This window comes from Apium graveolens, chromosome 11 (genome assembly GCF_009905375.1).
Source record: "Apium graveolens cultivar Ventura chromosome 11, ASM990537v1, whole genome shotgun sequence".
Taxonomy (NCBI): domain Eukaryota; kingdom Viridiplantae; phylum Streptophyta; class Magnoliopsida; order Apiales; family Apiaceae; genus Apium; species Apium graveolens.
Genome location: NC_133657.1, coordinates 128,720,802 through 128,735,955, shown reverse-complemented (window position 1 = coordinate 128,735,955; position 15,154 = coordinate 128,720,802). Strand labels below are relative to the sequence as shown.

The window sequence follows — 15,154 nt, the reverse complement described above, 5'->3', positions numbered from 1 at the left end:
ATTTGAGTCAACTTAGAACATATAAATTGTTACCTAATTGTGCAACATTATAAGTCTTATCATTGAAATAGAATAAACAACTATTGTTTATTTAATTAAAATGAAAACCTTTCTTGTCCTGACAAGAAATTGACTTAATGTATCCGCTAAAGGTAGGCACGTAATAAGAATTTATCAAGTTCTCAATCTCGCCTTATGGGCAAAATTAGGTATCGAGTTCCTTCAACTAGAGCAACAACTTTTGCTCCAATTCTAACCAGATACCTGAAGCTTGACCATTGCTAGTCTTCTTCTTTAGATCTTCCAAGCAAGCTCGACAATTTAAATTCCATTCATCCAGTTATTTCCACAGAAATGACAATCATCTCCTTTAGCAACACCACTATTAGGCTTCAAAAGCCCTTTAGGATTGGACTTTGGTTTGGCACCGAATAAGATCAAAACTTCACCTTGCATGTCCACTTTCCTTTTCCATTTGCATTCCATTTGTAGATCATCAATATGGACGTAATTCATGCCTTTACCATGTTATTTTTAGCAGTTCTAAACATGCTTAACAACTCGGTGAATGTTCTGTTTATCTCATTCCTGTTGTTCTTAACAAACTAAGAATAGAATTTGTTCAAAGATTGTTTGATCAAATCAAGCTGAGTGACTAGACTATTCTTGAAACTCAAAATATCAAGGTACATATACCTATCATCTTTTGAACATGTGGTCCAACCGGATATGATTCTCCCATTATTGCAAAAGTATGGTGCCTTATTATTGTCAAATCTTTCTGACGAGCCTATCCTTTAAATATCTTTTGAAGGTGCTCAATCATATCATATGCATCATTATGCTCTTGTTGCTTTTAAAGCTCAGCACTCATAATTACAAGCATGAGACATGAAACATCAGTTGCATAATTAATTTGGTTCTGGTAAGCATTTTGTTATACACATGTTTCATTCTCAGCTAGAAGAAATAAGGGAGGGGTTTGAGTGACATCCTTGAACCCGAGGACAATCCTCAAGTTCCCATGTCAATCGAGGAAATTATTTCATGTCAGCTTGTCCTTCTCAAGGACTATTACATAGAGAAGTTATTTGTGTTATTTGTCATTTGATATCTACAATATTAAAGTGCATAAAATGGCTTAGTCTACAGATGATCATTAAATTATGTTCAAGTGATTATTCATATATATATACATAATATACATCTCCCACTATTTTTATCAAATCAATAGCCCTAACTATTAATTCGGAAAAAATATCTTCTATATCCTTTCTAGTGAGCCAAGATCCATATTTCATCATGCGTTAGGTCAACTTTGGTTTTTCTCCTAAAACATGATTATTTAGGTAGACAACATTTGTCAATTATATCAACTATATAACTCTTGGATAGCTTGGTGGAACAACATTTGTTCATATTTATCTAATAAATCTCTCCAAACTCTATGCCTCTAAGTTCACAATCCTATTGTGGTAACTTAGTTAACTCAAACCCAATAGTCAAAAAGTATCAATATACTTCAACACATCTCCCACGATAAGTGGGAGTACTTTGCTTTGGCAAACCCACTCTTTATCGATCTAGGGGTGGACGTATTGGACTAATTGGAAGGCATCCGATCAACTTAATATTAACTTTAGGGTTTCGTTAATTTTGAAATGATCATGATCCCGTCATAAAGAGATTACCAATTTTTCCTTGAATAAAATACTTCAAATCAATATTCGTCAATGGTTTGATTTCCAGGTAGTGAGTGAGTCACAACGGTCTCGCTTAAAACCCACAACCTTACAAGTTCAATGAACTAGCTTTTGACAAAATCGCCCCAGGTTAGAAATAAAGAAAATTTGTATTTTATTCCATGTTTCATAAACACGAGAATCTCATACTCGTTTGTTCATTTTAAAATCTTGAGTCGTTACAGGTTTTATCTTGTATAGCAAGCATGGCATGGGTGCCGCATCTAAAACATACATCCCTAATCTAATTAAGCATGCATCTTTATAAACTACTCTACACATACATTCATCATATGCACATATATATGTAAAGTTCAATAAATAAATGGGGTTATTGATGGCTTTATCCTATGTGATCTTCATCAAGCTAATGACAAAGATCTAGATCAATCTAAGGTGAAAAATAAATACAAGCTAACTATTACATGTCTTCTATTTTGTATTGTTTCCTTGGATGGCCTCCATGTGGGATTACCCTTGATCTTCAAATCTTCATGTCTTCATGTACATTACAAGAATGAAATATGAAAACTAATCTAATGAACTTACAAGAAGAACTCGAGTTACATTCGAGATTTAATAATTACAAGATTAAAAGACATGCAAGCCGTATTTATTAAACCAAAACCATTAACCTACGGTCATAAGCTATAACCATCCACCATGATCAATTAACACAAAAGAAAATGTTAAAACACATAATCTGGTCTTAACATATACCCATCATGATCTAATCATAAAAACCAAATATTGGAAAAATCGGAAAATTCAAAATTAAATCTAATAACATTAAATCACCGATTACAGGGCCTAAATGACGTCAAACGCCTTACAGATCAGTCGATGATAGATTTATCTATCAGTTACGTTCATACGCTCGATTCCATATGAAAAAGCATATTCGTTTGCCAAAATCGGCCACTAGACACATATTTCAGCAAATCCGCTGCATCCGATTCAGAATCGTATCAAATACGATACTTATAATAAGAACAAACACAAAATATGTATATATCATTATATATACAGATTATATAATCATTATATAATTATACAACTCTCATGAATATCATATATTCAAAATATATATATACATACGCATATATAAATATAACATGTAAAACATACAAAATCGCATACATAACAGTCATGAAATATTGTATACATGTTATCATCATAAAACCAGTAAACACACAAATAAATTAAACACTTTTCGCAAGTAGCTCTGATGCCATTGTTGGATTTCAAGCACATAAACGCAACGGAAACAGTAATTAAAAATGTGAAAAAGCAGAATTTTCGAAATCCACCGCAGGATCCATGCGAAAAATAGATATTTAATTCGTAGATCAGATTGTTTACCTTAAGAAGTTTTACAAATAGGTTGACTAATGGAGATCCAAAGCTTGCTCAATCACCACGCATCCCGCTCTTGCGATCTACGCTCTATCGGTATCCACACGAATGCTTGAACGCAAGGATTGAATGTGTACTAGCACAACCTCGTTTCTTCTTGCTCTCTCCATCTTCTCTCTTGGTGGCTAGGGTTTTGTAAAAGTCTTGCTTACAAAATCAGCCACACAGAGATATTATATAGAGAGTTGATAGGGATAAATAAATCCTGATTGCATAATTAAATATTACAGTTTGGGCTGTAAGGCCCAATAAAAAGATGTATGACATTCAGACCAGAAAGGTTAACATGTTGATCAGGCCTGATTTACCAGATCAGGCCTGATGATACAAAGAAGGCCCAAAAACCCTGATTATTTATTAATTTTGTAATTAATAAATAAGGGAGAAAAACATCTATTAAGATAAGTCCTAGTGGGGATATAAATCCTTGTAGATTGGCCTCCAAGGAACCTCATGGGATAAGGAATCAGCTTCCTACTTCCTAGGACTCCTAAGTCTATCCTAATTCAGAGACTTGACCACCAAGTCTCCTATACCAAGTCCAATTCAAGGACTCCCACATCTATATAAGGGACCTCACCCCACAAATTAGAACTACATTTTTTGACTTGATCTTTGGCAATCAGCAAGGTACGAAGGCATCTTGTTAAGGCAGATTGAGTCACGAAACACAAGAACAGTCAAATCGAGCCTTGAAGCTCACGTTCCTTAGTACTAAATACAGCAATAATATATATATATATTAGTTTTTAATCCATAACATTTGGTGCCGTCTGTGGGAAAGCACAACAACAACCATGGCGAGAACACGGAGAACAATTGGAGCCCTGGAGGAAGGAACACCATCAGGGACAACCCAGGTGATTTCGTCAATCGTGGAGATTCCTCCCCACTCAACTTATGCATCTAATCAAGGGGAAGCCCAGATAGGGGCAACTCAACCTCAGCCACAAGGGACGACTCTCCCGACTATTCAAGGTACGAATCCTCAAGTTTAACAAGTACATGTACCTTATGGGATGCTTCTTTACCCCGAGGTTGGAGGAAGTGGACATGCTGGGTGAAGTGAAGCACGAGGGCAATCGCCCCCCTATATAAGAGGTTTGGCTCCTATCCCCGAGGATCGGGAATTTTCTGGTCCTTATACTGAGAGAGACTCCGAATCTTCGGATGATGAAGTAGCCCCAAGAAGGAGGCGTCTTGGCAAAGAGCCAATGGCCAATGGAAGACAACGCCCTCAAAGCACCCAAGGGGCGAATCCCCAAGAAGTGCAGGAAAGGATCAGGGCTCATGAGGCTGAAATCCAAAGGCTGAGGCGTGACTTAGAAGCTCACCAGGCCACCAGACCCCAGATACCCCCTAGGGGGAGAAATCCTCCTCCTGTCATAGACCTGGATGGTCCGGTATGGAGAAGGGCTATTGTCCGAAGAACTGATCCAAGCAATCTCCTTCCCCTTGGAGATCCTGATGATCCTACTCCGCCCTTCACTGAAGAGATAATGAATGCCCATATCTCAAGGAAGTTTAAGATGCCAACCATCAAAGCCTATGATGGCACGGGAGATCCCGCTAATCATGTTAGGACATTCTCTAATGCACTGTTGTTGCAACCCGTGAATGATGCTATAAAGTGTCGGGCCTTCCCTCAAACCCTGTCGGGTATGGCTCAAAGATGGTATAATCGCTTGCCCCCAAACTCTATTGGGTCGTTCAGAGAATTAAGCCAGGCTTTTATTAAGCAATTCATCAGTGGAAGAGTTCATGAGAAACGTTCTGCATCTCTTATGAGCATTGTGCAGGGAGCAAAGGAATCCTTGAGAGATTACCTGAATCGTTTCACAAGGGAGGCTTTAAAAGTCCCAGACCTTGATGATAAAGTAGCCATGATAACACTGCAACAAGGAACTAGGGATGAGTTTTTTAAGATGTTCTTGGCCAAACACCCCCCTGAAAGCATGTTGCAGCTCCAGGAGAGGGCAGGGAAGTATATCAAAGTTGAAGAAAGCATGAGGAAGACCGTAGTAAGTAATGAGCCCACTGGAGGCAAGAAGCGAAAAATTGATCTGGAGTATATCGCTAAGGACAAGTATCCTAGAACCGAGCAAAACCCTGATTCAACCCCCAAGAAGGGAGGACCTGGGCAAAAGTTCACCGAATACGCTAAGTTGAATACTTCTAGAAGCCAGATCTTGATGGAAATTGAGAAAGATCGAGATATTCGTTGGCCTAAGCCCCTGAAGGCTGATCCTACCAAGCTAGACAAAAGAAAATATTACAGATTTCACAAAGATGTTGGCCATGACACCGATGAGTGTAGACAATTGAAAGACGAAATTGAGTTTCTGATTCGAAAAGGAAGATTGAACAAATATACTGGAGAAGGAGGAAATAGAAACAACAACGTGAGAAGGAACTTCGATGACCGAAGGAAAGACCAAGACGATCAGGGGCGAAACCCCCATCCTAGAGGACCAGTTATAAACACAATTTATGGAGGGCCAAGACCTCGAGGGCCTGTGATAAACACGATCTTTGGAGGCCCAACTGCTGCTGGATTGTCCAAAAATTCCAGAAAGGCATATACTAGAGAAGTTATGCATATTGTTGGAGAAGCCCCGAAGAGGGCCAGGACAGGAGTAACATTGGCTTTTGACGATTCTGGCCTAAAGGGTGTAAAGTTTCCTCATGACGACCCGCTGGTCATAACACCGGTAATAGGAAATAGCCCGGTCAAGAGGGTCCTTGTGGATAACGGTGCTTCAGTGGATATCTTGCTCCATGACGCTTTTCTAAGGATGGGGTATAACGACTCCCAGTTGACACCAACCGATATGCCGATATATGGATTTGCAGGAGTGGAATGTCTTGTGGAAGGGGTAATCAAGTTGCCAACCACCATAGGTCAGGAACCAAGTCAGGCGACGCAGATGTTGGACTTTGTGGTGGTAAAGGCTAGTTCAACTTATAATGCTATCATGGGGAGGACAGGGATACACGCCTTCAAGGCAGTCCCTTCTTCCTACCATTCAGTTATGAAGTTTCCCACCCGGAATGGGATTGGAGAGGAGAGAGGAGATCAAAAAATGGCTAGAAGCTGTTATGTGGCCTCTTTGAGGGCAGATAGAGTCGGGGGGCAGGTTCTTCCTATTGAAGATATGGATGTCCGAGAAAATGATGAGAAGAGAGGAAAGTCGGCAGAAGACTTGGTTTCCATTCCTTTATACCCCGAGAATCCAGAGAGGATGACCTTCATTGGAGCCACATTAAGGGAGCCCCTTAGAGGGAAGTTGGTGAAATTTTTGCAAGAAAATAGTGATGTGTTCGCATGGTCAGCAGCTGATATGCCAGGCATAGACCCGGAGCTGATTACTCACAAGCTAAACGTGGATCCAAGCAGGAAGACAGTGAAACAAAAGAAAAGAAACTTTGCCCCGGAAAGACAAGAGGCTATAAGATAGGAAGTAGAAAAGCTCTTAGAGGCTGGTTTCATTGAGGAGATTCAATTTCTGGAATGGTTAGCAAACCCTGTAATGGTGAAGAAGGCTAATGGAAAGTGGAGGATGTGTATAGACTTCACTGATCTGAATGATGCATGCCCTAAAGACTGTTTTCCGTTGCCAAGGATTGATACTTTGATTGATTCCACTGGTGGGCATGAGATGCTTAGTTTCATAGATGGATTTAGCGGATACAACCAGATCAAAATGCATAAGGATGACATTCCAAAGGTATCATTCATCACTGACTTTGGTGTTTATTGTTATCTTGTTATGGCATTTGGTCTTAAGAATGCAGGAGCCACCTATCAAAGGTTGGTAAATAAAATTTTTAAGGACCTTATTGGTAAGACTATGGAAGTCTATGTTGATGACATGTTAGTCAAAAGTCTAGCAAAGACTGATCATATAACCCATTTGAGGGAAGCTTTTGAGGTTCTGAGGTACCACAAGATGATGTTAAATCCTACAAAATGTGCTTTCGGAGTAGGATCTGGAAAATTTTTGGGATTGATGGTCTCCAAGAGGGGGATAGAGGCTAACCCCGACAAAATAAAGGCAATCCTAGACATGGAACCACCAAAAACCGTCAAGGATGTTCAGAAGCTCACAGGAAGGGTTGTTGCGCTAGGACGATTCATCTCCAAGTCAGGAGACAAGTGCCTGTCATTCTTCAAGTCACTAAAGAACATCAAGGACTTTGTATGGAATGAGGAAAACCAGAAGGCATTCGAAGAGTTAAAGAAGTATATGGCGCAGGCCCCGTTGTTGGCCAAGCCAGCTTTGAATGAAGTTTTATTCTTGTACTTAGTTGTTTCAGAGAGTGCTTTGAGCGCGGTGTTGGTTAAGGAGGAACTGAAAGTCCAGAAACCCATATACTATGTCAGCACAATTCTGCATGGTGTCAAGTTAAATTCTTCAACTATTGAGAAATTTGCTCTAGCCTTGGTAATGGCTTCGAGAAAGCTGCGTCCTTACTTTCAGGCTCATCAGATTGAGGTGCTAACAAATCAGCCCCTGAGGAATATCATTCACAGTCCCAAGGCAAGTGGGAGATTGATTAAGTGGGCAATAGAGCTGGGAGAGTTCGACCTCAAGTATAAGCCACGTACGGCAATAAAAGCCCAGGCACTAGCTGACTTCATGGTGGAATGTACCATACCCAACCAAGAAGTCAGGGGGCAGGAAGATTCCATATCTCAAGACAATGGAGTCGATAATGGGGACAGAGAGAAGGATGATAAGGAGAAAGAATATTGGGTTCTCTATTTTGATGGAGCATCAAAAACAAATTCCAGTGGAGCAGGATTGGTTTTACAAAGCCCTGACCGGTTCTTAATTAGGTATGCTATGAAGCTAGACTTCCCAACCACAAACAATGAGGCGGAATATGAAGCCCTGAGGCCATGGCCTAGCTGGGACACTTATAGTCAAAAACTTAAAGGTCCGTGGAGACTCGAAGCTGATCATATCCCAGGTAAAGGGAGAATTTGAGGCAAGGGATGATACGATGGCTAAGGATGTCCGCCTAGTAAGGGCTGTGATGACCCAATTTAATGAATGCCATGTTGAGCACATTCCAAGGGAGGAAAATGCTAAGGCAGATGCATTATCAAAGTTTGCTTCATCTGAGATAGAATAAAGTTCAGGAAGTGTGTACTTCCGTGTTTTGAAGACACGAAGCATAGATGTTAAGCTTGTGGCTCCTATAGGCCTGGGGACATCATGGATTGATCCCATTAAGGCTCACATTCAAACCGGTTGGTTGCCAAGCGATGCAACTGAAGCACTGAAGTTAACTGTTCGGGCACTAAGGTACACTTTGATAGATGGGATTCTGTACAAAAGATCTTTCGTGGTTCCTTACTTAAGGTGTCTCAGGCCCGACGAGGCACGCTTGGCTCTTGAAGAAGTGCATGAAGGTATTTGTGGACAACACTTGGGGGGCAGGGCCTTGGCTCATAAGATAACTCGCCTAGGCTTCTATTGGCCAGAAATGATGGCTGATGCCAAAGAATATGTGAAGAAGTGTGACCGCTGTCAGAAGCATGCACCTGTTGTTAGACAACCTCCCGAGATGCTGACCTCTATCAACTCGCCCATTCCCTTTGCTATGTGGGGGATGGATATTCTGGGGCCTTTCCCTATGGCCACGACACAAAGGAAGTTACTGATTATAGCCATTGATTATTTCACCAAGTGGATTAAAGCCAAACCCTTGGCCAAGATCACAACTAAGCAGGTTACACAATTCCTGTGGGAAAACATTATGTGCCGATATGGAATTCCCCGTATCCTCGTCACTGACAATGGAACACAATTTAACAACGAGGAATTCAAGAAGTATTGTGAAGAAAATGAAATTGAGTTACAGTTCACCTCTGTGGCTCACCCACAAGCCAATGGGCAAGCGGAAGTAGCAAATCGAATAATCCTGGATGGACTAAAGAAGAGGATCGAGAAGTCAAGAAATAATTGGGTGGATGAGATACTTCCCATATTATGGGCCTACAGGACTACCTGTAGAGTCACGACAGGAGCAACTCCCTTCATGTTGGCATATGGGGCAGAAGCAGTAGTTCCAGTGGAGATATCACATTCCTCTCCAAGGATTCAGGCTTTCAATGCAGAGGAAAATGAAGAGGGGTAGAGGTTAGCCCTGGATCTAATCGATGAAGTGCGAGATAAGGCACATGCAAAGATAGTAGAATATCAGAAAAAGGCTTCATTCTACTATAATCTAAGGGTTAAAGAAAGGTTTTTCAAATAAGGTGATCTAGTCTTGAGGAAGATAGAAGCATCTGGTGTAGGACAAAAAGGGAAGCTTGCCCCGAATTGGGAAGGGCCGTACAAAGTCAAGAGTGTTCAGGGTAGAGGAACCTACAAGCTAGAGACTATGGATGGTTTTGAAGTCCCGAGAACTTGGCATGCACAAAACCTGAAGGTTTACTATGTGTAGGGCAGTTGGATACGATTCTCACTTGTCAGGATAGCGAGTAGGTTGAAAAGCACCTTGAAGCTTTGCTTGCTTAGGATTTATATGTTCTAGTATTATTACGAAATTTATTAAGACTTGTGTAAGGGACGAATCCCAGACAATTTATGAAATTCATGAGTTTTTCAAAGTATTTTTATGGCCTAACAAGTAAAAACCAAATGCATGGATGCAAGCATAAATGGTGATAAATAAAATAGATCGGATAAATATTATAAGAGTTCGATAAATAAAGTCTCGAAAATAAGATAAAGAAAACAAGCCACGCGGGGCTGAAAAAGCTCTAAGGAGCTGAGGTGCCCTCGACATCCATATCATCGTCCTCTCTGCTCTCGCTGGATGTCTCTGTCGTCTCGGAGGAGGAGGAAGAGCTATCATCCTCAGCAGGTCTGGAAGAATACTCGGGAGGAGGAAGGAGTGGATCCTGAGGAACATGATCCGAGACAACTACTCGGGTACGAAACCTCTGCAGCAAAGCCTCGTCATCAGGGCAGACATAATCCGCCGGGTTAATATCAGGACAAGCCTCGTTCACGGTCCCAAGGGTCGTGTCCCAACCAGTCCTAAAAAACCCGGGAAAGACTGAATCATCCCTAATCCTCATGGACTGGGCAAACTCCTCTGAGTCCTGATAGTTGTCTATAGCTTTATCCTTCTCCGCCCGAAGTACCACTAGCTCGGCATTAGACTCCCCGAGTTCTTCCTCCTTGCGCTTGAGCTTCTTCTCCAGAGTAGCATACTTCTTCTGTTGCCTCCTAAGGGCATTATCGGCCTTATCAGAAGCCCACTTACATGACTCGGCTTGCCTCACAGCGCCTTGAAAATAGGCGTTAGACTGAAACAAAGCAATCAGCAAAGTATAAGGCAAGAAAATGCTACAAGAATGAAAGATAAGTTCAAAAAAGAGGAGGCATACCGAAGCCAGAGACTGAGCTCCCATGAGCTTAATCCTCTCAAGGTCAGGGGTGGCCACCACGTCAGTAAAGTCCTTGGGAGTCACGCTATGGTAGGACCAATCCCAAGCATGTTTCATGGAACCAACCACGGTATCCCCTCGGCGGAATCCCCAGAGAGGCTGAAAGGCGCCTGTAGCAGCAACAGCAGGGGCAGCAGCAGTGATAGGAGCATTATGGCCTTCAGCTCCTTCAGTTGAAGCCTACCTCATAGGCTCCTTGTGCTTTCTCAAGAAGATAGGCTATGTCGCCTTTCCCCGGGTGTCTAGGCCTACGAGCCGAGCTTTCTTCATCCTAGCAGTCTCTTCAACAGGAGGAATATTGTCCTCGTTAATCTCCTTAGCAGCTGCAAAACAAGGCAAAAAACAAAATAAGTGATGTTAATAATGCATGAAATGAAATAAAGATGATAAGGGAAGAAAAATACCCTGTTGAGAAATAGAGGATAGTCCCACGTGAATGAGGGAGAACTCCTCTAAGAGAGTCCAGCTGGTAGTAGTGCCGTTGTCCTAAGTAAGCCCATTATAAATAATGGTTTCCTCAGGAGTTAGGTGAATGGATTTGAGGCTACCATCACTGACATTCCTGAAGGAAGATCGGAAGAGTGTGCCCCAGTCACCATTCTCCCAATGTAACCCAACGAAACTATTCCTCCAATTTTGGTTGTTGTCGGGAATGGAGGCGCTGTTAAAGATATGTTTACTTTTGGGCCTTTGCTTAACATAGACCCAACCACAAATATTGGAAGAGCTATTATAGCACTGAAAGACTTTCCTAAAAACAGCTACGGAAAGGGGAAAACCCTCCCTAAGGCAGCAGACCATAAAACATAAAATGTTCCTCCAAGCGTTTGGAGGAAGCTGACACGGGTTGATTTGTAAATCAGCTAAAAGATGAGGAATAAAAGGGTGGAAAGGAAACCTAAGCCCAGCATTAAGGGCATCTGTGTACATAAAGAGAGTGTCGGGTCTCCAATGGCAAGTACGGTCACCACTAGAGATTGGAACTAATCTTAGAGGAGGAAGGACATTATAACGTGCATTTAGTTTATCGAAATCTATGTTGTGCCTGATAAGTGGCATTTTATACCACTTAGAACGTCTTAAAATGGCTTAAATTGGTGTCTTGAAATCGAGTATTTTGTGTATTTGATGCGTTTTTCTAGTTTTTATGCATTTCAGGGTATTAGTTGCATTTCGGCGGAGGAATCATCAAGAATAAGCCTTGGCATGTGTTCACCATTGTGAGAGGAAAAGAACGGGCAGATTACGGCGAAGAAACGGAGCAAACCTGGAAATTTTCCATTAGGGTCCTGCGCGCCCGAGCAGCAATGCTGAGCGGCCGCGCAGCAGCCTTGCGCGCCCGCGCAAAAATGCTGAGCGGCCGCGCAGGGTCGGGGAAAATAACATATTGTTTTAGACTTCTACTTCTGTTTGGCTTCCAACTTCTATGTAATCTGAGTTTTATGAGACTATTATATAAGTAGATTTGAGACGTTTTTCACAGAGTATTAAGAGGGGATTATGTTTTAGATTGTGTTTTGCAAGAAGCGAAGGAGATAAGGAAGAAGACCGATTTAGCACACAGCAACGAAGAGGAAGCATATATTCTTGTGATTCTTGTTTCGTTGTAACGTTGGATGCTAGTTTTCTTGCTTTGACTTATTTACTCTTGTGACGTACTCTGTTTTAATATAATTAGTTTAGTTGTTATTTTCTTGTGTTCGTTTATCATGATTTCACATGAACCCATGATGGCGATAAGTTCTATTATGGACTAATCGTGATCATGGGGTTGCAACGGATTTATTATGGAATTCTTTAGTTAATTGTTTAATACTTTAGTGTGTGATGATTGCATGATATCTAGTATTGGTTATGCGTATTCGTCTTATGTGCGTCGCGAACATATAAGATAGGGTGTTAATCTCTTGTGAAGCGACGGTGGATCTTGAGATTTAGAACTTGCCATGTTGGCATAGGTTCATGTACGTTGTGCATGATTAGTGGGTAACTCTAACAGTTTTATTTGCCCTATGTAATCAAAAGGAATAACTTGTGCTTAAATCGTTGTGTTGTCAATTTCTGTAGACATATAGGAACTCAACATAATTGATGACTATTCAATTTCTATCTTAATTGTGGATGTTTGGTAGAATGGTATTAGTACAATGAAAGTTGGCTTTTATCAGTTTTGTGTTATTCGATTAATATCATCACTGTCACATGCTAAAGGTAATAACAATGGCTATAGAAGGAAGTAATAATGAAGTTGTGATCTCATGAGTGTTTTATTATTGATAAATTGAAGTGTTAGTTAAGTGGTTAATTAAGTAGTTAATTATAGTTAATATTTAATCAACAATTTTAAGTGATATTATCTTAACATTGAGAAGTAATCATACATTGGTGAGTGAGTTAAATTAGACAATAAATTAGTCTGAGTCTCTGAGGGAACGAACTAGAAAGTATTCTATATTACTTGCGAACGCGTATACTTGCGTGAATATTAGTGCGTGATTTCGCCCTAACAAGTTTTTGGCGCCGCTGCCGGGGACTCGGCGTATTTGTTTAGTTTATGTACTTACCATCATTGGTCATTAGGACTCAGTGATTAGGACGTAGTAGTTAATTACTCTTTTCGGTTGTGTTTCAGGTACTTAGCAAACGTTTATGCAAACTCGTTCTCGTGCTCGCAAGAGGACCTTAGATACAGCTGAGGAGAAAGACGAAGTTCTTGATACACCGGAGAAGTTAGATTTTGAGGATTCGGATTCAGGAACTGAGCAGAAAGAACTAGTAAACATGGGAGATCATATTGTTCAAGCTGATCCAGCTCTTATGGATTTTTCTCGGCCTAAAATTGATGACATTCAGTCAAGCATCCTTCATCCGGCTATTCAAGCTAACACCTTTGAAATCAAGCCGGGCACTATTCAGATGGTGCAGAATTCTGTTTCTTTTGGAGGAGCGGCAACTGAAGACCCCAACATACACATAAGGAATTTTGTCAAGATCTGCAGCACTTTTAAGTATAATGGCGTGACTGACGAGGCTATCAAGTTGAGGCTTTTCCCATTCTCACTGAGGGATAAGGCTAAAGACTGGTTACATTCTGAACCAGCTGGGTCAATCACTACGTGGCAAGATCTTGCGCAAAAGTTTCTAGTGAAGTTTTATCCAATGGCAAAGACTGCTGCTATGAGGAGTGCTCTTACTCAGTTTGCGCAGCAACCTACAGAATCTATGTGCGAGGCTTGGGAACGCTACAAGGAAATGTTGAGAAAATGTCCACGTCATGGAATGCCGGATTGGATGGTAATCGCTGGTTTTTATAATGGTTTGGGGGCTCAATCTCAGCCCATGCTCGATGCAGCAGCTGGAGGCGCCTTATGGGCTAAAAGTTATACTGAGGCGTACAATCTTATTGAGACGATGGCTGCAAATGAGCATCAAAACCCAACTCAGAGGATGACATCAGGCAAGGTAGCAGGTATTCTGGAAGTTGATGCAGCCACTGCTATTGCAGCCCAGCTCCAAGCGCTATCAATGAAGGTTGATTCTTTGGCTACGTATGGAGTTAATCAAATAGCTATGGTTTGTGAGCTTTGTGCAGGTTCTCATGCTACGGATCAGTATTCTCTTGTCAACGAATCTGTTCAATATGTGAATAATTATCAGCGACAACAGCAGCCTGTGCCAGCAACCTATCATCCTAACAATAGAAATCATCCAAATTTCAGCTGGGGAAATAATCAGAATGTTATTCAGCCACCATATCAGCAAGGAGTGAGTAAACAGTTTAACCCACCTGGATTCCAGTAACCACAACAGTATGCTACAAGACAATCATATCCTCAACAGGGAAGTGCAGCTGCACCTACTAGTGCTGATTTTGAGGAACTTAAGCTGTTGTGCAAGAGTCAGGCGGTTTCTATCAAGACCTTGGAAAATCAAATCGGTCAATTAGCCAATACAGTGCTCAATCGTCAACCTGGCACTCTTCCCAGTGACACGGAAGTACCAGGCAGGAAGGAAGCTAAAGAGCAAGTCAAGGCTATTACCTTAAGGTCTGGAAAAGTAGCTGATGCTGAAAAGGCAAAAGAAGTCGAAGCTGCAGTTCGAGATGAAGAATCTAAGCAAAGGGAGGAAAGCGGCGGAACCAAGGAAGATTACTGTTGAACACACTCTGCCTGAGGCTAATACAGGGGAGAAACAGCTCTATCCTCCACCACCTTTTCCTAAGAGATTGCAGCAACAAAAGCTGGATAGACAGTTCGGGAAGTTTCTGGAGGTGTTCAAGAAACTTCACATCAATATACCTTTCGCTGAGGCTCTGGAACAAATGCCTAGTTATGCGAAGTTTATGAAGACTATTCTTTTAAGGAAGGTGAAACTGGATGACCTTGAAACCGTTGCTCTCACGGAAGAATGCAACGCGGTTCTGCAACAAAAGTTACCACCAAAACTGAAAGATCTAGGAAGCTTCACCATTCTTTGCACCATTGGCAATCTAACTTTTGACAAGTGCCTTTGTGATTTGGGAGCAAGC

General features: G+C 41.3%; 1 non-coding gene across 1 annotated transcript; it reads right to left on the bottom strand.

Annotated features, from left to right (window-relative positions):
- Positions 1-13,800: 13,800 nt before the first annotated feature.
- Positions 13,801-13,907, bottom strand: LOC141699046 (small nucleolar RNA R71). Its single transcript, XR_012565536.1, has one exon. It is a non-coding gene; the product is annotated as a small nucleolar RNA R71 (small nucleolar RNA).
- Positions 13,908-15,154: the final 1,247 nt, after the last annotated feature.